The following is a 23983-nucleotide window of genomic DNA, read 5'->3' as shown; positions in this document are numbered from 1 at the left end:
TATTCGAAGTATCTAACGACACACTAGTTTATAATGTGTGAGCGAGTTGATTTCAGGTTTGGCATGTAACCGTAACGTAACTAATCTACCGCGGCAAAACGTAGCCACACTGTAAAAAATAAAACACCCTTAAAGGAGTTTCCAGGTGTCTATAACTCGCACCCTTGCACCCGGCCCAGAAGGGTGTTTTGTGATTTCAATACACCTTTCACATGGGGTGTTTCATGAAAAAACCAACCCGAAAATGATATAACTTGACCCAAAGGTGTTGAGGTGTATCACACACTTTACCACCGAGCCAAAGGAGTTTTATGCTTCTTACACCCCTACACCCTTCAGGAAAAAGCATGCAATGGGTTCATAATTTGTCCCCACTTTTATTACTTTTCTTAAGCGTTCTTTAAATTTACCATTATAATGCCTATGTATTGCAATATACCTGTTACTGGAGCTCTTCATAGCAGTAAACAGGCTGTATGCACCTAAGAAAAACGTTTATTGACAAAACTCACAAAACTTCAGAAATGTTGAAAATTTTTATTAGAACAAAACATCCATAAAACAATGCACAAGAAGCTTCTCCAATGAATTCCTTACTGCCATCCAAGGAACTTAAAATTTTAAGGTACAACAGCACCATACCTTCCGTTATTGGGTTTATGGTGCTGCAAGAATAAGGTTCCATTGCACTTACTCTACCTCCTAATTTTCCAGAGGAAACAATGAAAAATTCATGCTTGTGCAGCCTTTCAGAGCAAACAGAATGAAAAATTCATGCCTGTGCAGCCTTCTATACCAGCCTGAAGAAGGCTTGGACTGTGACGCTAACTCCCAGGAATAAGCAAAAAAGCAAACTTAAGGCAGCTTATGCTGAACACGCATATTCCTGACATTATGGCAGTTGTGGAGTGAGCCGCAGTGGTAAGCCTGCTGAGTAGTCATCCTCCCTCGACGAACAGGTTCTCAGCCACCTCAGGATTGTCTTCGGTGAACAGCATACATGGTGTGAGTCTGCATTTCAGACAAAAACAGTAAAATATTTCACATCAGTTTACACTGCTCAATGGTCCTTATAAACGCCAACATATTGCTCATTAACAATGTGTTTTATAATGCATGCTAACACTAACAAAGAAAATCTGCCCAAGTGGCAAGCAAGTGCCAGCTGTTATCTTTTGAACCATTCCAAAGAGGCCACCGTGGTTTAGAAAAAATAGCTCTAAGCGGCATTATATAAACAATGTTTTAGCTAAAAAGCTAGATGTTATGAAATGGAATGAAGGTGGTCAGGCCATGCAATTAATTCTGCACGAACTGCTAAAAGCTAGTGCAAACCACTGGCCTACCTGGCGGGTAAACTGACTATAAAGGCACAAAACACCATGACAACAAAGGCGAAAATAGAGCACTTCAAAATGCTTTACAATAAACCGAACGACAAGTAATGTGCAACATTCACTGTAACAGAAAGCACAGTATCTGATCAGTCAGCAATATGACCCCTTCCATGAGAGTGGTCGGCTGCAACTAACGCAAAGCATGCATTCATTATTATACCAAGCAAGTGACATCTTGAAAGGCAGGCAACAGTGCTAAGTTAACATATCTCCCATGTCTGCAGCCAGTAACCTCAAAAATCCATCAAGAAAAATTTGCACAAGGCCACTAAACTACTACAAGAAAAGGAGCTCGGCCAGTTGGTGCATGAATCTTTGCAAAACCACGCAGGATAACAGGACACAGACAAGACAGGTGCAGCGATAAAAACTGCGGAATTTATTGTTTAGTTTGCAATGAATACAGGAAGCATCATCCAAAATACAAAGAAGGGAAGTCATGGAATCGTCATTTTGTCAAATCTGTCGTGATTATTTATCCAGGTAGTTGATTTCTTTTTCGTTAGAGTTAGTGATGATGTGCTTAAACAGGTTGAACAATTCTTATGTACCATGCACGTCTCTTAAATTTCCTCACAATTTTACATTGTCGAAAGTGTGATATACACTCACAGTCCGATACGTGTCTTGGTAGCTTGCTACCATATCCTTTCTCAGTATTCCGACATCTTGCATTAGATAAATGTTAACATGCTGACCTTATTTCCCAACACAGGACGCTCCGCGTGACGGAGGGTTCTTGTAAACTAAGCCACTGTCGCATGCCATGAATTTGTCTCTGTGAGTCTTACGCTGGGCTGTTTGTGAAGCACCTTTGCTAGGAGCATTGCATACTACATTCAGCTACTTTCTGTGAAAAAGCAAATGAAGGCACTGCAAAGAGCTTCCACAAGCTGCAAAAGAAAGTCATGCCAACAACTTGACCAAACTAGGGCTGGTTGTGAAAAAGAGTGAGGGCCTATGCCTGAATGCCTTCTTTATGGCAAAAACGCAATGATAACTGGCCTTTCAGAGTAATTGTCTCTGAACAAGGATCGTGGCAACAACCCTTAGGGCAGTATCTGCAAGAATTGCTCTCCTTGCCCACCGTGGAAGACCTTTTCCTGGTAAAAAAGCCAGATGTGTCCGCATTTCTCTTGAACAGCCGTCTAGAAGGAGTGTCTTCTCATTGTCATCAAGGACTAACATTACACGCTGCCACATACCACCTTGTTTGAGACTGTAAGAGAAGGCATAGATTCAATGGGAGTAGCATGATTCCAGATCCAATGCAGAATTAATGCTCATAGATTCCTCGAGTTGCTAACCATCTATTATTTTAGTTTCATGACCTGCACATACAGTGGCAAGGAGTATGCACCAGTTCCTGTGTTGCACTAATTCTCATTGTCCTGCTAGCCTGTCAAGATAGCCAACTATTAAAAAGCTTTGCATGGCACCAATTTAATAATGACCTTCCAATTCTTGGACGACTTCCTAGTAATCCACAAGCTTCATAAGAAAGGGCAATACAACGGCATTGTTCACATATTCAAGACCTTCTCCGAAGTTCTTGCTGGAGGTACAGCTTCTCGAGCTATGGCTGCACATCAGAGAGGCCCATATGTGTTGGTGTTACGTCCCACAGTTGAAAAAAAGACTGTTGCTACTGGCACACTAAAAAATGCCTCAAACAGATTGTGTACTGACCGTCAGCAGGAAAGCATTGAGGCCCAATTAACATAGTTACCTGAAGCTGGTTTACCCGATGACCTGGTCTGCAGCCTAGGCTTGAAGATAATGAAAGAAATTTTCTGATCCACCCTAACGAGGCTTCAGAAAGAAGAATGGAAGTTAGCTGTGACGGCGTATGTGCATGGTATCAGCCACGCGCTAGAGAAAGTGGTCAGGCAAGCTGGTGTGAACTTAGTAAACAAGGCGCCTAAGTAACTGTCGCATGCTGTGAATTTGACTGCCTTCTATACCAGGCTATCTTTGAAGCACCCTTGCTGGGCGTGTTGCATACTAAGTTCACACCAGCCTGCCTGACCACTTTCTTTCGCGCGTGGCTGATACCATGCACCTATGACCTTAATCACCATGTTGCCCACTACCCTCCCAGCTTCCACGTACTCCTCTGGCTCCCTGCGCGCCATGTGGGCCTGGGTGAGAAGCTGCTGCCTCATTGCGTGGGTCCTTACCGCATCTTCTCTTAGGGCAACTGAGCAATGTGACCTATCAAATCACGTCCCTAGACTACCACACTCCTCCCACGGCCTCCCCACAAAGCTCGCGCACGTCACCCGTCTTAAGCCCTACCATTCACACCACCTTAGGGCACCCAGGGACTGTGCTTCCTTCCGCGAGGCGGAGCGGGTAGTGCCACAGTGCAAGTTGCAAGGTGAAGAGGACGTTTTGACGCTGGACAGTCGACAACGGGGACGCTGCAGCTAGTGCTTGGGGTGACTTGGTTTGGTGTGCCTTCTGAGTGTGACCTGTCGCGCCTGCTGCTGAGCTAAACCCCATAATAATATTCTACGACAGCTATGGTCCGTTCTTTCTGAAGCCTTTTAGAGGTAGATAGGCAAATTTCTTTATCCTGAAGCCAAGGCTGCAGATGAGGTCATCTGGGAAATCAGCTTCAGGTAGCCATGTCAGGTGGGCCTCAAGGCATTCCTGCTGACAGTCAGTACACGACCTATTTAGGATATTTTTCAGTGCGCCAGTAGCAACAGCCTTTTTTTTCGACCCTGGGAAGAAACGCCAGCACATATGGGTCTCTACAAAGTACAGCCATAGATCGGGAAGCTGTACCTCCAGTGGCATTTCTTTGGTCAGCTCAAAGTTGGCAAGAACTTTGGAGAAGGTCATGAAGATGGCAACAATGACTTTGTGTTACCCTTGGTAATGAAGCTTGTGATTACTAAGAAGTCGTCCACAAATCGGAAGGTCATTATCAAACTGGTGCCATGCAAAGATTTTTAATAGTTGGCTATCTTGACAGGCTAGCAGCACAATGAGAATTAGTGCTACGCCGGAACTGGTGCATACTCCCTGCCACGGTATGCACACATCATTAAACTTTACATAGGTAGAACGGAAGTAGATGGTTAGCAACTCGAGGAATCTATCCGCATTAATTCTGCACAGGTTCTGGAATCGTACTGCTCCCATTGAATTAATGCCTTCTCTCATCGTCTCAAACAAGGCGGCATCTCTCATCGTCTCAAACAAGGCGGCATTTAGGAGCGTGCAATGTAAGTCATTGATCAGAATGAGAAGACAATTCTTCTGTACAGCTGTTAGAGAGGAATGCGGACACTTCTGGCTTCTTTACCAGGAAGAGGACTCCCACGGTGAACATGGAGAGTAATTCTTGCAGATACTGCCCTAAGGGTTGCTGCCTTGATCCTTGTTCAGCGACAATTACTCTGAAAGGCCAGTTATTGCTGAGTGTTTTTGCAATAGAGAATGCATTCAGGCACAGGCCATCACTTTTCTTCATAGCCAGCACTAATTTGGACAAGTTGTTGGCTTGACACAAGTTTTTAGGTTTCGTTCTTCACTGTTTGGCGCTTGACCTTCTTTTGCAGCTTGCGGAAGTTCTTTGCGATGGATTCATTTGCTTTTTTGCAGAAAGTAGCTGAACGTAGTATGCAACGCGCCCAGCAAAGGTGCTTCAAAAACAGCCCAACACAAGATGAAGCACCGAAACAAATTCACAGCATGCGACTGTGGCTTAGTTTACGAGATCCCTCTCTCATGCGGAGCGTCGTATGTTGGGAAATAAGGTCAGCGTGTCAACATTTGTCTAATAGAACAAGTCGGCAATACTGAGACAGGATATAGTAGCAAACTAGCAAGACATGTGCCGAACTGTGAGTGCACTCCACACTTTCGATGATGTAAAATTCTTAGGAAATATAATTAACAGCTCATGCCGAGATATAAGAGACGTGCATGACACATAAGAATTGTTTAACCTATGGAAGCACATCATCACTAACACCAACGAAAAAAGCAATTGACTATCTGGATAAATAATCCCGACAGATGTGACCAAATGATGATTCCATGACTTCCCTTCTTTTGTATTTTGGATGATATTTCCTGTATTTATAGTGAGCAAAGCAATAAATTCCTCAATTGTTAGTCAGCGCAGTACCTGTGTCTTCCTGTCAGTGCCCTGTTACCCTGCACGCTGCTTTGCCTAGACTAATATACTATCACACATCTGGAAAAAGACCACAAGGGGTTCCAAGCTGTTTCCTTTCTGGTTCGCGTTCCCTTTCTTGGAGGCATACATGCACTACGTAGTGAACAAAAGTACAAAGTAGATAAATAGAATTGATCATCTTGCAAATATCACTACTGTAAAATGGTGTTAAGAAATGGCCATATTCATCCTTAGGACAGATCTGCATTTCATCTGTCACTACATATGAAACATGAAACTACCAAGCAGCCAGGTGAATGAATACATTTTTCCCAGAAATTTACCAAAGGTACACACAGTGATACCATTCCAGTGGATCAGTTGAGTATGCTGCTCAGGAGCAGCAATATTCATATGGGGTGAACGCTAGCAGCATAAAATATTGGCAACGCAATACAAGATTGCATACAAGATGCGAAATAAATGGCATGATATGGAACCATTCCAATTATGCAAGCAGAAAAAATTGCATTCAACCTACACTGCAATATTAATCGAGCTACAAAAATAATATAAAGGCTTCTTCAAATCAGCGCACAGTTGGCATTTATATGCCATTGGGTCATTCCATGCCAATGTTCCAGGCTTAGCACTGAATCTTCGATTTCTTTAAAAAAATTCATGGCTTATTGCATTACTTAGGCAAACATTATCCCAGGTTGGTTTGGGCGGAGTAATTTTTTCCCATCGTGGCCGCCATCTCATGTTTGAAAGTGATAGCCAAACGTAACCTTGCAAAAAAATTTGTAAAAAGAAACATTCTTACGCAGGACTATGAAGTTTCTGTTATATAAATTAAAGGTATTACATATCCAATGCAGTAAATTGAACTTATTTTGTTTTAAATAAAACATGTGTAGGATGGGGTTGTGGCTGAGCAGAACCTAGGTCGCTTTGCAACGTTCAGCAAAGGTGCAGGCCAAGCGTTCGGGCTGCGAGCGAGCGTCACACCTCAGGATCGTCGTCTTCTTTCAATACCACAGTTCACCACAGTGAGCGAGCACGGCTGCTACACTACAATTACCCCCCGGCGAAAAAGGAGGCATCCTGCCGACTTAGGGTGCACAGATGGTAGGCGGATCGTAGTACGGCTTGAGACGGTCAACGTGCACTGTTTCACGGCCACGACGGCGCGCATCTTGCGGCGGCGAAAGCGGTTCAATGATGTAGTTGACTGGAGAGGTCTGGCATACGACACGGTACGGGCCGTGGTACTTTGAAATGAGTTTTGTGGAGAGACCGGGACTGGTGGAGGGAACCCAAAGCCACACGAGCGAGTCTGGGGTATAGGACGGAAGCGGACTGGTAGGGGCGCGAAGGTGCTTCTGGCGATTCTGATCTTGCGTTGTAAAAGAGCGGGCAAGCTGGCGGCATTCTTCAGCATAGGTCGCTGCTTGAGAAAGGGTAAGAGACTCGGAGATATCAGGGCGATACGGAAGCACGGTATCCATGGTACAGGAAGGCTCGCGGCCGTAAAGAAGAAAGAACGGAGAGAAGCCAGTTGTGCTCTGTGTGGCAGTGTTGTACGCATATGTTACAAATGGGAGAATGCGGTCCCAGTTTGAGTGGTCCGAGGCAACATACTTGGCGATCATGTCGGTCAATGTGCGATTGAAACGTTCAGTAACGCCGTTCGTTTGAGGGTGGTAGGCCGTAGTAGAGCGGTGAACAATGCGGCATTGGCGAAGTAGGGCTTCGACGGTGTCTGAGAGGAAGACACGGCCGCGGTCACTCAGAAGCTCCTTAGGAGAACCATGGCGTAGAACGAGATGATGCAGGATGAAAGACGCAACGTCGGGCACAGACGCGGATGGCAAAGATGACGTTTCGACGTAGCGGGTAAGGTGATCGACTGCCACTATGACCCAGCGGTGTCCAGCCGGAGTTATGGGAAGGGGCCCGTAGAGATCGATGCCAACGCGGTCGAATGGGCGCATGGGGCAAGGCAAGGGCTGCATCGGAGCAATGGAACGGCGAGAAGGGGCTTTGTGGCGTTGGCATTCCGGGCAGGAGCGAACGTACTGTCGAATGAAACGGTACATTCCCCGCCAGTAGAAGCGGAGTCGAAGGCGCGTGTAGGTCTTCACCACACCGGCGTGAGCGCACTGGGGGTCGGCGTGAAAAGAGGCGCAGATGTCGGAACGCAGGTGGCGAGGAATGACAAGGAGCCATTTGCGACCGTCGGGAAGGTAGTTGCGGCGGTAAAGGAGGCCATCCCGTATTGCGAAGTGGCGGGCTTGACGACGGAGAGTGCGGGTCGCAGGTCGCTGAGATGATGTAGACAGGAGAGCGAGGAGGGAAGCGATCCAGGGGTCCCGTTGTTGTTCAAACGGCATGTCGGCAATATCAAGGGAGGACGCATCAGCGGTGGCGAAAGATGTGGAGTCTAAGTCACAAAGTAGCGGGGACCGCGATAGTGCGTCGGCATCAGAATGCTTACGGCCAGATCGATAGATGACTTCAATGTCGTATTCTTGTAAGCGCAACGCCCAACGAGCAAGACGGCCCGAAGGGTCTTTGAGGGACGACAGCCAGCAGAGGGCATGGTGGTCGGTAACGACAGAGAACGGGCGACCATATAGGTAAGGGCGGAACTTCCCAATAGCCCAAATTATTGCCAAGCACTCCTTCTCTGTCACGGAATAATTGCGCTCGGCCTTTGTCAAAGTGCGGCTGGCATACGCAACAACATGTTCGGCGCAGCCGGGCTTGCGCTGAGCCAGCACGGCACCGAGGCCCACGCCGCTGGCGTCAGTGTGAATTTCAGTGTGCAGACTGGGGTCGAAATGGCGGAGGATCGGCGGGGACACAAGCAGGCGCCGAAGCGTTGTGAACGCCGCGTCACAGTCTGGTGTCCAAGACGAGAGGCTGGTGTCGCCGGCAAGCAGATCAGTCAGGGGTGACAGGATGGAAGCGAAATTGCGTACGAAGCGGCGAAAATAAGAGCACAGCCCGATGAAGCTACGCAGCTCTTTCAGGGAGGTGGGTCGGGGAAACTCGGCGACTGCGCGCAGTTTTGCAGGATCGGGAAGGACGCCTTCTTTGGAGACGACGTGGCCCAAGATGGTAAGCCGCCGGGCTGCGAAGCAGCACTTCTTTAAATTCAGTTGCAAGCCGGCGTCGGTCAAACATTGCAGGACACGCTCGAGGCGGGCGAGGTGGGACGAAAAGTCTCGAGAAAAGACGACGATATCGTCCAGATAGCACAGACACGTGTGCCACTTGAGTCCGCTGAGAACTGTGTCCATCATGCGCTCGAATGTGGCCGGCGCATTGCACAAGCCGAACGGCATAACATTGAATTCGTAGAGGCCGTCGGGCGTAACAAAGGCCGTCTTTGGCCGATCAGCAGCAGCCATGGGCACCTGCCAATAGCCGGAGCGGAGGTCCAATGAGGAAAAGAATTCTGCGCCTTGCAGGCAGTCGAGGGCATCGTCAATACGGGGAAGTGGATACACATCCTTGCGCGTAATCTTGTTGAGGCGACGGTAATCAACGCAAAAGCGGATGGATCCGTCCTTCTTCCGCACGAGAACAACGGGAGAGGCCCAGGGGCTGTGAGAAGGCTGGATTACGCCGCGCTGAAGCATGTCGTCCACTTCCTTGGTAATGACGGTGCGTTCAGGGGCCGACACGCGATAAGGACGCTGGCGCAAAGGGGCATGCGTTCCGGTGTCAATGCTGTGTGTGACGACGGATGTGCGGCCAAGAGAGCTGTGCGGGAAGTCGAAGGACGTACGGAAACGTTGAAGTAATGCGACGAGCTGATCACGTTGGTGCGGCGAAAGGCTGGCATCGATAGATCGGGAAAAAACAGAAACGGTGTCTTGGTTTGGCGTAGCAGGAGGCGAACCAATGGCATCTATCTGGAGAGGGGCAGGTTCGTCAGAGACGGAGTATGGAAGAGCGTGATCGACTGATTCTACATGGCCCAGGCACTCGCCGCGGAGAAGCGTTGATGGACAAGAAAAAGGGTTCGTGACATAGATTGCGCTGTGGCCATCGCAGACAGTCAGAAGAGCGAACGGAAGGAGGAAACAGTGGCGACGGGCAGCGGCATCGGTCGGAGTAAAGAGAACAGTTGAATCAGGATCGCAGGCGCAAGTGAGGGGAACCAGGGCAGCAGAGAAGGCAGGGATGTCAGTATCTGCAGCGACCAGCATTTTACCGAGGCGGAGAGAGGTGTCGAACGGCAGAGTAGCGCAGAGCGGAGACAGTTCAATGCTGGCACGGGCACAGTCGATGATCGCATGATGAAGGGTTAGAAAGTCGGAGCCCAGAATGACGTCATGAGAACAGGAGGACAGCACGAAAAACTCGGCGATATACACAACATCCCGGATAACAAGGCGAGCTGTACATAATGCTAGAGGTTGAATGCGGTGCGAGCTTGCAGTGCGGAGGCAAAAGTTCGAAACAGGCGTCGTCACTTTACGGAGTCTACGGCAAAGGGCTGCGCTAATAACGGATACAGCAGCGCCCGTGTCTACAAGGGCGAGAACGGCGACGCCATCAACAAATACTTCGATAACATTCGCAGGTGAAGACGGAGGACTTGGGCAGTTCGATGGAATCGCAGTTCTTGCCTCCGGAACTGCGGCTGTTAGTTTTCCTCCGGACGAGAGGGTGATCGCTGGCGCATGGGAGAGATAGATCGGCGACGGGGAGAAGGCGACCGGCGTGAAGAATATGAAGAGCGGTCAAGGTGGAAGGAGTCCGCAGGGGTGCCGGAGGGAACTGGTTGCGAGGGAGGCGCAGGGTCGTAGTGGAATGGGCTTGCCTCGTCCCGGAAACTCGGCGGGTGTTGGCGACAAAGCCGGGCGACGTGGCCCGGCAAGCCACAGGAGTAACATATGGGGCGGTTGTCGTAGGTACGCCATGGGTTCATGACGGCACGGCGAGGCGGCAGGCGACGACGGACAGGTGCCGGCGGAGGTGGTAGCGGTGCGACAGATGGGTGGTTAACGTAGACTGCGGGGCGTCGGGGTCTGGCGGCAACCTCAGCGTAGGTGAGGGGGGCAGCCACAGGCGAAGGCCGAGGGCTAGAGGGCAAAGCTTCGGCGACCTGCTCTTGGATGGTGCGTCGAAGGGTGGGATCTATGGGTGACGCAGGGTCGCCAGACACAGGCAGTAGGGACAGTTGGCGGGCCACTTCTTCCCGTATGAAGGCCTTGATCTGGGGAAGCAGGGAGGCCGAGTCAGAGACCAGACTGCAGACCGCCGGCGCAGGAAGGGACTCGTCGAGGACTCCGGAACGGCGAGTAGAATTCCTCTGCTTCCTGAGGACGTCATAGCTCTGACAAAGCTGAATGACATCCACCACCGTTTGCGGATTCCTGGCGAGCAACATTTGGAACGCGTCGTCGGAGATGCCCTTCAGGATGTTGCTAATTTTCTCGGCCTCCGGCATGGATGGATTGATGCGCTTGCACAGGTCTAGAACATCTTCTATGTAACTGGTGACGGTTTCAGTGGCGTGCTGAGCGCGAGCGCGGAGGCGTTGTTCGGCGCGCAGTTTGCGCACAGCTGGGCGGCCGAATACCTCCGAGAAGCTGGTCTTAAAGGACGACCAGGTAGGCAAGTCGGCCTCGTGGTTGCGGAACCACAAGTTGGCAACGTCGCTGAGATAGAATAGTACGTTACCAAGCTTGGTGGCATCGTCCCACTTGTTGTGGGCGCTGACGCGCTCGTAAGTCGCCAACCAGTCGTCAACATCGTGGTCGTCGGCACCGCTGAAGACGCTGGGATCTCGCTGCCGGAGCCCGCCAGAACACAGGATGGTAGGCGACGGGATGGGGGCTGTCTGGCTGGTGACTTCAGGCATAACTGGCGGCGAAGGTAAGGTGCGGCTACGGAGCTCCAGGATGAGGACGAGAGGGGGAACTTACAGCAGCCTCCACCAAATGTAGGATGGGGTTGTGGCTGAGCAGAACCTAGGTCGCTTTGCAACGTTCAGCAAAGGTGCAGGCCAAGCGTTCGGGCTGCGAGCGAGCGTCACACCTCAGGATCGTCGTCTTCTTTCAATACCACAGTTCACCACAGTGAGCGAGCACGGCTGCTACACTACACATGTAATAAGTGCAAAATATAAAAATTTGAAATCTTTTATCAAATTTTATGTTCTCACAGTAGTTATTCTATTTTCTAAGCTGTCGAGAAGGCAAAGGCGATAAAAATGTTTGAGAGAGCAAAACACGTAAGGCAAGCCAACGAAAGCATTCTAAAGTCGAGAAAATTTGCTTTTTGTGACATATTCAGTAGTCTACTACATAATGAGGTGATCTTAATTAAATTATGAAAGAGTACTAGTTAATGGCATTTATTTGGAGCTCTTTTTTTGTTTTAAGCGAGAAAACAACCCTAAAAGTTGAGTCCCTGCGTTCAACATCGACACTGCTCAGTGCTTCCTTTTCACTCCAGCACACTTTGCCACCAGCTGTAAATTACACAAAACCAGCACTCCGCTGCACGAATACAATGGTGTGCTGGTCTTCGATGCCACCAGCTTCAGTAATAAAGAAACCTGCTGAAGGATAGATTTACAAAAGGTAAAAATGAAGTGGCCACATGGCAGGACGGCTCTCGTTCCTCGACACAAACAGTACTCAGCCGGGAAGCACTTTAACGGCATTGGTGGAAGTGCGAGGCCCCCTGCAGCAACAGAAAGCATTCAGAGGCCATAGAAAGGTCAAATACTGATCCTCTATAAGCTGTTTACATGGGCGGAGAAAACCATTAAGAGTGTCGTAGCCCTCTGGGTGCTCCAACAAATGAGTCAAGAAAATAAAGGTGAACTGACTAGGCAGTTTACAAAAGTGCTACCATTAAAAGGAATATGCATTTTTCACCACATCAAGCCTTTATCTTTCTCTCAATGGTGCATGCTGGACTTAAGTCATGCTCAAGTTTAAACTGACAAAATTTGAGCGAATATGCCAGCAGACTTCTCAAAACCAAAATATGAGGAGCATCCACATAGAGCACCGTGCAGCAAAGCTTTGTGTCTTCTTGATGCCGGCTCTAGCATGCACCGCAGTGTCGAGCAAGCAGCCAGCAATGCTGGGGTTGAAGGTAGAGACTCAAATTGCGAAATTATTTTCTCGCCTAAAACGAAAATTGCTCCAATTAAAATTTTAGAAATGTCACAGCCATTAGAAAGTAAATGAGGCCAACCTCACTGTGCAACTGGTGGCTGAATATGCCTCAAAAATAGAATTTTTTTCAGCTGACTGACATGCCTCGCGTTTTTTTCATCTCTGAAACACTTTTATTCCATCCTTTGCCTTTTGGATAACCCAGAAAAATGGTTTAAATGACTTATGAGAACATAAATTGGATAAAAAATATCAATTTCCAATATTTTTGTACCTTCTTTCATGTTTTATACATGAGTCCAATTTATTGGATATGAAAGCACATCCTTTATTTACATGAAAAAGTTTCAGTCATGCGTAAAGCGTTTCTTTTTAACATGTTTTTTTGCAAGACTTAGCTTTGCTATTGCTTGTAAACATAGGATGGTGGCCACGACATGAAACTTCTTTTTCTCTGCCAAGAACATGCTGGAAAAATCTTTGTCATGGTAATAAAATAAGCCATGATTTTTTTGTTTCTTTAAGAAATCAAGTGCAGTCGAGTGCAAAAGTCTGGATAAGGTGGCGTGGAATCACCTTATTCAGTAATGCACAGCAACAAAATACACAGCCTACTTATCACCAGGCATATAGCAGCTTCCATATAGGTCAATATATTGGCTGGACTTTAAGAGGCTTCTGTAACACTAGAAAAATTACAATTGCAAGTTACAAAGACGACACCAATCTGAATCTTTACATTGTACAGATGTATAACCCTGACACTGAGAACTCCCACTCCCCTACTTCGATGGTGGCATTGTTCCTGCCAGTCTACCTAATATAGTCCCCGCAATATCATAATGAGTCGAGCATTTTGCCTTCTGTAGACGTGAGCAGCAAAGGAGACTTAATGCTGGTGATAACAAACATAAGCATCCGAAGAGTTTGGTAAGCTTGCAAAATTTAAGCTTGTTCGGTTCCAAAAAGATGCAATAGCAATCTGAATGGTCATTCATTCAAACCATGTGAATGCAATTGGTAAAATGGCTTCACAATGTAAAAAGTTACTTTCTTGAACTGGTCGGTACATGTTCGTCAGCATGAAGGGCACAGCATGGCAGTAATGGGATGAAAGAACTAGACAGACTCGGCGCTGACTGACGATCTAAAGATCGCCACAAAATAAACAAGTGAAAAAAGGGCACAACCAACATTTTTTTTGCAACAGTTTGCCTGCTTGCAAAACATGTGGCACTGCATTAAAGATTGTCTGCAAAGGGCAAAAATGCTGGCGAATAAAAACAAAAAAAAAGTGTTTAAAAATGTAGAAAAACCATTACTCTGCCGTCTAAACTGCTGAGGTAGCCTAGTTCTTTGCATGTGAGCACAACAGTAGGTTTGCTGATGCATTTGTCTTGCTCCTGACGGATCAAACGCATCAACAAATATCCCACGTGTGCTGGTCCTTATGTAAGTGTACAGTATGGTTGGCTGAAAGCACAGGCGCAGTTTATACACGACTGCCAATATATGACCATATTGCTTTCGGGAGGTGGTTTTAAGGAGCTCTTGTGTTCGTTCAGACAGTCGTTTAGGCATCTCCTGTTTGACTGATACAGCCCGTTCCGCGGGATAGCTCACTTCTGTGCGCCACATTTTTGGGGCACTTGTACATAAGAGAATTCTTGGTTCTTTTCGCATTCTGCAGGTGCCAACCCTTCACAGTTGACACTCTTGCAGAGACGTTGCAATTTGCTTCGAGCTGAGAATACTACTCGCGCACCGGCCCTAGCTCCTATTCTTTTCAAGTTGTGAGACACGTGTGAGACGAGATTGTTGTTGATGCGTTTGATCCATCAGGAGCAAGACAAGTGTGTCAGCAAACATTCTGTTGTGCTCACACGAAAAGAACAATACTTGGGGACAGCTTTCTGTGGCTATGCAGTGGAAGCTATGAGGGCAAGGCTTTTACAAGCGTGCCTCTTATCGCACCGTCACGAGGGACAGAGATAGGTGTTTAAGCTGGCGGTGCGTGCTCGTACCTTCCACTGCATAGCCACAGAAAGCTGTCCCAGACTATAGGCTACCTTAGCAGCTTAGAAGGCAGAATAGTGATTTTTTCAACATTTTTTATTCTTTTGTTTTTATTCGCCAATGTTTGTTTTGCTTTATGTAGTCAATCTTTGGTGCAGTGATACGTGTCGGTAGTGCTCGTTTTTCATCTATTTATTGCCCATGCTCTGCGCAGTTGAAATAATTGTGATGCCAGCTACTGCTACCTCAAAAAAAAAAAAGAACAGTGGGGTTATGAGCCACACAGTTAGCTATTCTGCTTTAACATAGACCGGACTGGCATAAGTGACTGTACAGGAAATAGAAGATGTATTAAATCCAAAAAGCCATTCAGCTTGCTCTTGCCTACATCTGTAAGTGTGCTCTTGGTACCAGATGTCTCACAAACTAACCCTCTAGGCTTTCTATGCCACCGTTATCAATGGGTTTTAGTTGATTCTAGCTGCAGCTAACTAACTTGAATGCTGATGCTACAGTAAGGGTCTAGGTTTTTTTTTTAATTATCACTCTTGATTGTCTAAGTATTCATACCTTCTTCTGCATTGGGCTTCTGACTGGCTTATTTAAATGAGTGTACCTGCATTATATTTGTCATACTGAGACCCTTACATATGCCCACATATATTTAGTTACAAAAGCAGGTCTTAAAGTGAGCACCCAGTGAGTAGGGGTTCTGTTTTAGCACAGGATTTTATTTTGAAGCACTTTTTGTAACAACCCATTTTCCATTATCAACAACTGATAACGACAATGTTTAGAAATTCCCAACTTCATGACACACAAATAAAGATGCACCAAGAAGCTCTAGTTTTTGTCCTAATCCCATTCACATCATACAAAACAAACCTATCCACACATTTGGCACTTCATTTGCCGTCTCTTGGAATCCACTCCGTTGGTCCTCAAGTGTAACGGAGAGGATTCCAAGAGAAGGCAAACGTAGCAGTGGGCGGCAGGAAGTTAGGTGGGTGGATGAGGTGAAGACATTATGCGGTAGCACACTTTTTATCACCAAATGCTAGTGCCAAGTTCGCAGGGATATGGTAGCCGCAGCTGGCAAAGGCGGTCCTTTGCCCTGCAGTGGGTGTAATCAGGATGATGATGATGATGAGAAAACTACGTTCAACAACACTCAAACTGGTTTGCAATAACCCTATGCTGACAACGAACTAGCAAGGATGTACAAATAAATGAGGGCATGGTAAGGCTATGTACCCTGTTTCATGAAGCAGCTTGATGAAGGAAAGAAGGGAAAATGGCCCAAAAGAGAACCATACAACATAAAAAAAAGCTTGCAGCAAGAACTAAAACGCACCTTTGCTTCCATACTGCTCATGAATATTGCCCAGCGGCAACAAGGTGCAAGCTGTGGCTGTGGACTCCCATGTGGATGTAGATGTTTCCCCCTGCAGACATCCATTTAATACCATCACGATTACAGACCGCCAAAATGCAGAAATTAGGTCACTATGGCCAAACAATGAAGCTTTTAAAAGTTTGAAAAAGCAAGCTAAATATACCTAGCTGGCACAGCACAGGATTCTTTTATCTGGATGACGTTGTAAAAACAATTAAAAACCAAAATAGATAGCAGCGTCAACAGATTTATGCAAAAACCTGGTCTGATGCAAAAACGACCAGCGGTCAGCGCCTGCAGCACACAAAATTGAAAGCTTATCTCAGACGTCCCGCTGACGCAACGCATTTTACGCAGATATACAGAATAGACCTTACGCACGGGCGGAAAAATTACCATGTGCAGATAAACCGTAGGACAACGAATTTGACAAAATAGCATTAAACGGCTTTAAATTTGACAGAACACACATACTAGAGCTCTTAAGTAGCATGAGGCAGTACTTTGCAACATTCGTTTCGTGAGAACAAAAACAGCTCTGAGTAGAATGATTCTCGGCGAACTCTGTTCAGTGCTGCTTCTCTTCCTGGATACACGGAAAGAGCTGCCTGTCTGCAGATCTCGGCACTTTGGTAATAGAAGCGGCAAGCCTTGAGGCCACTCTTCCGTAAAATATGCTTTGAATAATGCAAACCAGCATGCATGAAGACATAGGATTGCTTACCATTCGAGGCAGGTGCGTAGCCGTGCCGAGCTGAAGTACGTCTCCAAACCCCCGCAACGCTCGTGTTTTTCATTAACGCCGACTTCAGGACAACGTTTCTACATTACAAATGCATTGTGGTCCATAAACACGGTCACATTATAACTTCGCCCTTGCTTCCTGATATCAAACCTTTAAAACGTGAGCGAGCGTCGGCCTTTCTGCCAATCTACAACAAAGAAACGCATTCGGCAGAGCCTCCAAAGGCTGCTTCTGTTCCGATACGTGAGATACGAGTACATGGACAGCAGTGAACGAACCTACGCACTACTCCAGTTATATATGCATAAAAAACACTTCAGTTCAATGCGGTACCTCGGAAAATGCGGTCGAAAACGCAGTTCACGTCAACCACTGAAGCCCGCACACCACGACGCCGCGGCCACACCACGTGACACACAACAGGCGGGAACATGGAGGAAAGAAAGAAGGGCGGCAATAAATCAACAAAGTCCCGAAGGTACCGATGGCTGCCTAGCGGCGGAAATGCAGTTTCAGTTTCAGTTTTGAATTCAGTTTATTGGGCTTTTTACAGTGCGTACGTAAGCTAGAATGTATTTGCAGCACCGGAACAGCATACGCAACGATTGCCAACAGTTACCAGCTACGGAAAATGCGAAGTGATTAAATTAGATATATTTCTTCGGATTCAAAAGTTACCATGAATCGGCCCCCTTGCCGTTTTTTTTCTTTTACGTTCACTCCAGCGGCTGCAATTCGGTAGTGGCAAAATATATATTAAAAAAAGTGTAGCCTATATTGTCGTCGAAAGTGGAGGAAGCATGAAATGTATGGCAGGCAGGTCGTAGCACATTTTAGGACGGCGGCCTTACCGTCAAGCGACACCTTCGAAGCGCCGCACAGGGATGGTGCCAGGGCATTCGTGGTGAGGTAGCTCAGAGAGGTAGAAGATGGGCGGGAGGGCGCTAGGCTATGATGGATAGGCATAATGCCCCTAGGCCTGTGGCATTGCTCTTCATAAAATTAAATTAATCAACAAAACGCAGCGGTGATTGAGAGGAACACAGAAGTCCGAATGCGTACTGCAAGGTCTGATCGCGACAGGTGTTTCTGCGGTCAAGTAGACCTTCGGCTCCCTTGGCGCTCTCATGGGCCCGCACAGCGTGCTTCCACTCGCGGCGCGCCTGTTACAAGATCAGCGGGAGGATGGAAATGTTCGCTTAAGGTTCTAAAAGTTCTAGCTCATGTTCTATGTCCTGTGCGCTGCTGTGCGTAGACGATGTTCGCTAGTTTGTCCAGAACGGAAACCGGAAGCACTAAATGCCTAAATTGTCCGTGTGTTGTGCGAATGTCAGTGCTCGTTAAAGGACCCACGATTGCCGAAAATAGTATGTAGTCCTCCACTACGGTGTCTCCGATAGCTCAGGTTTAGCTTTCAGACATTAAACGCCGTATACCACAGCATTTTTTTGTAATGGGTTTGCACAGGTACCTACTGCTACTCGTTCAGTTTTTGTTCTCCTCCCTTTGATCTTTGAGCTTCTCAAGCTCTTCTGGAAACCTAATTAACTTCAGGTCTCCATAGTTACCTTTCTTCCAGTTGACACAGAGGTTGCTTCAAGAAATTGCTAATTTGGGTCTTGTTGTTTGTGCGTAGTTTCGTGTGTAAAGTAGAATGATTTCGCGTAGACAGTACTCCGTTTGAAACATATACAGGATGTTTCACGTAACTTGAACCAAGGATTTTAAAAAAGCGGTACACCGCAGCCAGCTCAAACCAACGATGCACTGTTCGCCATTATGTGGCACTCCTCAGAATATTTTTTTATTGTGCTTAATTTGTTAATTAACTAAGATGAATTATGCAAATTTTCAAATATTCACTTTAGTGCCAAGACCGTTACGTTAGGTTGTAGAGCAGATTTATAAACAACCAATCCAGTTCATTGTAGCATTGTATCTCATACGGAGTCCTTTTTTCCGGCATCTAAAAAAAGCCCGCGCGTCAGCACTTTCTGCAGCGGCGCGGCGGCCGTTCACTTCGCCACGGTCAGCGGGCACGCTGCGTTTGCTCGAAACGCCGTTGAGAGCGCTGCAATTTGGTAGCGCACGAGCGTAGTCACATGGTATTTTTTCATATTTCGCGGGCTTTCTTTAGATGCCGGAAAAAATGACCCCGTATGAGATACCATGCTACAATAAACTGGATTGGTTTTTTATAAACCTGCTCTACAACCTAGCGTAACGGTCTTGGCACTAAAATGAATATTTGAAAATTTGCATAATTAATCTTAGTTAATTAACTAATTAAGCGCAATAAAAAATATTCCGAGGAGTGCCACATGATGGCGAACAATGTATCGTTGGTTTTAGCGGGCTGCAGTTAACCACTTTTTTTAAATACTTGATTCAAGTTACGTGGAACACCCTGTATTATCGCAAGACATTAACGTAATGATTTTTCTATTCACTGCGATGCAGTCGTAACAGCTTCACCTTGATATGGATTCAGTACAGGAGCACGTTATTATCAAAACAAGCAATGAGCACCCACATTCGTGGCATAGATATTATTCCAGCAATTTTTATTGGCATTTGTAATAAAATCAATAACTTTTTTTTTCAGCTGCGAGTGAACCAATATTTTTCTCGCCACTGCATGTATGTTCTCGGCTGCGAAAGATGTAAACCATGCCTCAAAGTGCAATCCTCAAAAGCGCATACTATCGCCCCCGTCAGAGCGTTTGTACTGCCTTCATAATTAGTTAAGTTGGGATCGCCATGTGGAATGTTGCCGTAACAATCGCGTCGATGCATCAGTGAAACGTGGATAAAATTCCGAGAACGCATGTTACTGCTTCACACGTGCACGTGTTGTTGTCACAGGAACCACGCCAACATATTTTGTCCCATAAAACACACGAGCTACAGCTATATTTTGTTTTTTACATTTACCTTCCCCAATTAGTCCGGCATGTATAACTGAGGTGAAGCCAGCTTTACATTTTTTAAAGGAACACCCTTGCTTGCACTGGGGGGTTTTTTGGCCATATGCACCCGCCCCTAGAATGCTAGGTTGCAGGACGGGTGCAGGACGGGTGCACGAGTAACAGAAACTCCTATTTTTTCGGGTGCGGGGGTGTGTTAGTCAGTTTGTTCCCTTTAAAGGTGTGAAATTTTTTACAGTGCACAGTAACTGCATGTGCTCAGAGCTCTGACAACGCGCTTATTAGTTATTTGTCTCCATGGGCGTCTTATGGAGCTGAAAGTGGTTTGTTAGATCCCATCTATACGGTGACATAGTTTGCCATTTCCTAGCCACAGATCAACGGTGTCGACGAACGTGTCAAGCGCAACCTTGCAGCACGTTTCTTGGTGCTTCTTTACAAGATAAATTGTACTAGTTACGCCTAACGGAATGTTATTGTTGGGAGTTGTTTGGCTATAACTGTCGCTCACAATAGAATGCACATGAATAAAATGTACCGACAGAATTGTACATATTTGCCTAACATTGGCCTAAACATATTTCGACAGCTCACCTCCATGTCCTTGTACGGAGCTCAAAGCGCCAAAAACGGAAAAGGAAAGTTCATGAGTCTGCTCTGGAAGTGATGCGTTATAGCGAAATAGAATCCTAAATGTTTTTTAGCGAAGTCCGTTCAACTGACTTTTTAATTGCAAGTACGCCTTGCTCTAGAAGTGATGCGTTATAACGAAATAGAATCCTAAATGGTTTCGTTTTAACGAAGTCCATTCAACTGACTTTTTAATTGCACTGGGGGTACACCATTTCCCACAATCCTTCGTGCAGTTGGAATTGTAAAGAAAACGAAGAAAAGGAAAGTAGAGCAGCGCCTAGCGGGCCGCGCAACGCGGATACTCCAAAACAAAATCGATCTCCACGCAGCGTTCTCCAGCGTCGTCGCCAAACGGCTTAACCTTTAGCGAAGCTCGCGCACACACGGCTCATTGGCCGCGCCGAGTTCAACGCTTATAAACGACGGGCCTGGCTCCCCCGTACATATATACACGCGTTCCAATAGCGCGCATTGGGTATTCACGGTGTACACCGCCGACACGACCGTCTGGAAAGACGGTCGCGTTTATTCATACCGCCCGCTCGTTCGAGAGCAAGACCGTGGGATGGCCAGGGGGGGTCCTTGGACCTTCTCCACTGCGGCCCCGACCCGAGGGAGGAAAGAAGCAGAAGATAAACAGAAGAGGGGAAACAACGACAAGAAAAGTTTAAACGAAAAGAATAATAAAAAAAAAAGGCGCCGACGCCGCGGAAAGGTCCGAGCAAAACGCTCTCTTCGCTCGCCTTCCCCGACGTCCGCGTCGGCCGGGACTCGTTAATTATCCCGCTAAGCGGATCGACGCGGAGCGACAGCCTTGGATGCTTCCGGCCGCCGCTACGTTCGACCGACCCCCCCTCTCTGTTGCTTTCTAGACTGCAAGGGGGGGGGGGGGGGGGGGGATGTAGGCAGGCACACTGCAAGCAGGGCTTGTGCAAGCCGCCCCTTGCATGCCTTCCGCGTGCTCTCTTTCGAACCGTTCGGTCGCGGCATTGCAGTCTGGATCTTCTTCCAAGAACAGAAAGCAAAAAAGAAAGAAACTGAGAAAAGGAAAGGGGGAGCAAAAGAAGAAGATGATGACACCACTGCCGCGGCCTTTGCAACTCCACCAATACTTATTATCTTGTTCTTGTTTCATCGGCGGCGACCGACGACGAAGACTGCCCGCGCGGCGATGCCCATGAGAGCGTGTAAATGCGAGCACCTTCTCCTCCTTCGTCTATCCTTAACTTTTGATCATTGCTTCTTCTCTCTTGGACACGCTTCGTTATTTTTTTTTAAACTAGTACTCGTGGTATATGCAGCGCGGCAATAGACCATGTACATATACCCCCGCAGCGTCGGACTGTGTGCCCAGGCGTCCACGCGGATGTTCAAAGCCTTCGTCGAAATCGATGGTGACCCTGATGGCGAGCGGACTGCAGACACAGACGCACCCCCCCCCCCCCCCCCCCCCCCCCTCCATCTTCGCAGCATCGCCTCTTGGCAAGCACTTCTTCCAGAGCGCATGGCTCCCCCTCTAGTTTTTTCTTTATACGTACGTATTTGATCACATTTCTTTTTCCTTTTTTTTTTGTACTGTACTTGACGTCTCGCTATCTGGTGCAACGCGCTCTGGATCCCTCTCTCACGCCAGGCAATGCGAATATGCGGATTCACGGCGCGAGAAGAGGTCTTTGGAACGCATATATACTACATACACGCGCGCATATATAATCCGCAGACGCTGAGAGAGATATGCTTCGGCTAAACCCGGCCACGATCGACGGCCACTGTTTGTGTTGGGCGTTTTGGACGCTGGCTTTTTTCCTCCTCCTCAATGACCGCCCCCCCCCCCCCCCCCCCCCCCCCTTGCTTAAATGCGTGTGGCTTATGGCGTGGGTTTCCTTGCCCGTACAGCGTGCGCGGCGCTGTGATGGTCTATCTGGCTTCCTCTACCCCTTCGCTGGGGATGCGATCGTGGCGCCAGTGACCGCGAGGCGGCTCGTCTTCAGGGACGATGTGCGGCTAATCGAAGGCGCCGTATGGACGGGCAGTGGTCGCTGGCGCGGTGTCTCTCGCCTTTCGCAGAGGTCAGTCGGAGCATGTGTGGTGGCGTTGGCTGCCCCCGCTTTAGGAGGTTTAATGGGCGGCGGGCATTCATATGTACCGTATTTACCCGTGTGTAGTCACTACTTACACCTCTCATTTTTTTTTTGTTTTGCATGGTTACTGAAGTTGGCTTCCTCACACTGCACCCTGCCCTCATCATGACCTTACTGATCGTTACATGAGTTTGAAGCCCTGGACACGCATGCTACTGCTTCAAAGGTAGACGTCGCGGGAAACTGGCTGATATGTACCGCTTTATGGCGGCCGCGGTGGCTCAGTGGTTATAGCGTTCGGCTGCTGACACACTGCACCCTGCCCTCATCATGACCTTACTGGCCGTTAAATGAGTGTGAAGCCCTGGACACGCATGCTACTGCTTCAAAGGTAGAGGTCGCGGGAAACTTGCTGACATGTTCCGCTTTATGGTTGCCGCGGTGGCTCAGTGGTTACGGCGTTCGGCCGCTGACACACTGCACCTTGCCCTCATCATGACCTTACTGGTCGTTAAACGAGGTTGAAGCCCTGGACATGCATGCTACTGTTTCAAAGACAGACGTGATGTTGTCGCGGGAAACTTACTGACATGTTCCGCTTTATGGCTGCCGCGGTGGCTCAGTGGTTACAGCGTTCGGCTGCTGACCCGAAAGACGCGGGTTCGATCCTGGCCGCAGCGGTCGAATTTCGATGGAGGCGAACTTTTAGAGGCCCGTGTACTGTGCGATGTCAGTGCACGTTAAAGAACCCTAGGTGGTCGAAATATCCGGAGCCCTGCACTAAGGTGTCCCTCATAGCCTGAGTCGCTTTGGGACATTAAACCACATAAACCATAAACCATGGTCTGCTTTATAAAACACTGTTTTGTTTTTAAAGTTTGCTGTCCCGCTATTAGTGGCTAACGGAACATTGTGGTGAAGCCGTCTTAACGTTTATGAAACAGATCCGTTGGCCTCGAACGCTAAAGAGTCTGTCCGCACAATATCCGTCGTCAGTCTAAAATTTGAAATTCGAATTTGAATTTGGGACATGTGGAAATATTCGGTACAATGAAATATGAACGACACGCATGGAAATATTCTGTATATATTCGGTTTCATATCTGCTGGTTACATAGCGGTGCAGGGGTATTTGTATATATATGGTTGGGTTTCATATATCGGACAAACTTTTCCAAATCTACATGGTGGAAGTTCAGCCACGAGCATGTACGACTACACAGTCGCTGCAGATACATACCCAGTTCCGAGTTAGTACAGTCGATTGCCGACAATTCGAAATTTTCAATGAGCTCGAAAAGTGAAAGCGATGTGTTGTTTTTCTGCTACTTCTCTACTGTCTATCGTCTGTGCTTGCCTCTTCTTTCTCGCACTCTTTTTATGTTGCTTTCTTCAACAGGTTCATTTTGCATTTTGTATTTACACCACACTTTCATACTTGTATCTTATCCATCTGTTGTGTTTTCTAGTTCTGTTTGTTGCTTCGTTTTTCATATTAG

General features: G+C 47.4%; 1 protein-coding gene and 1 long non-coding RNA gene across 6 annotated transcripts in view; both read right to left on the bottom strand.

Annotated features, from left to right (window-relative positions):
• grh (grainy head) overlaps positions 1-23983 on the bottom strand; it is a 182089-nt gene that overhangs the window by 129052 nt on the left and 29054 nt on the right. The gene's annotated exons all lie outside the window — the stretch shown is intronic.
• LOC149335685 (uncharacterized) lies at positions 518-17309 on the bottom strand. The gene is made up of 3 exons (XR_016284088.1): positions 16823-17309; positions 16057-16147; positions 518-1011 (listed from the first exon to the last, which is right to left on the bottom strand). It is a non-coding gene; the product is annotated as an uncharacterized LOC149335685 (long non-coding RNA).

The sequence above is a fragment of the Amblyomma mixtum genome, chromosome 7 (assembly GCF_055824585.1).
Source record: "Amblyomma mixtum isolate Tamu chromosome 7, ASM5582458v1, whole genome shotgun sequence".
Lineage (NCBI taxonomy): Eukaryota > Metazoa > Arthropoda > Arachnida > Ixodida > Ixodidae > Amblyomma > Amblyomma mixtum.
Note: the sequence above shows the minus strand (reverse complement) of the source record. Positions and strands in the feature narration are given on the sequence as shown.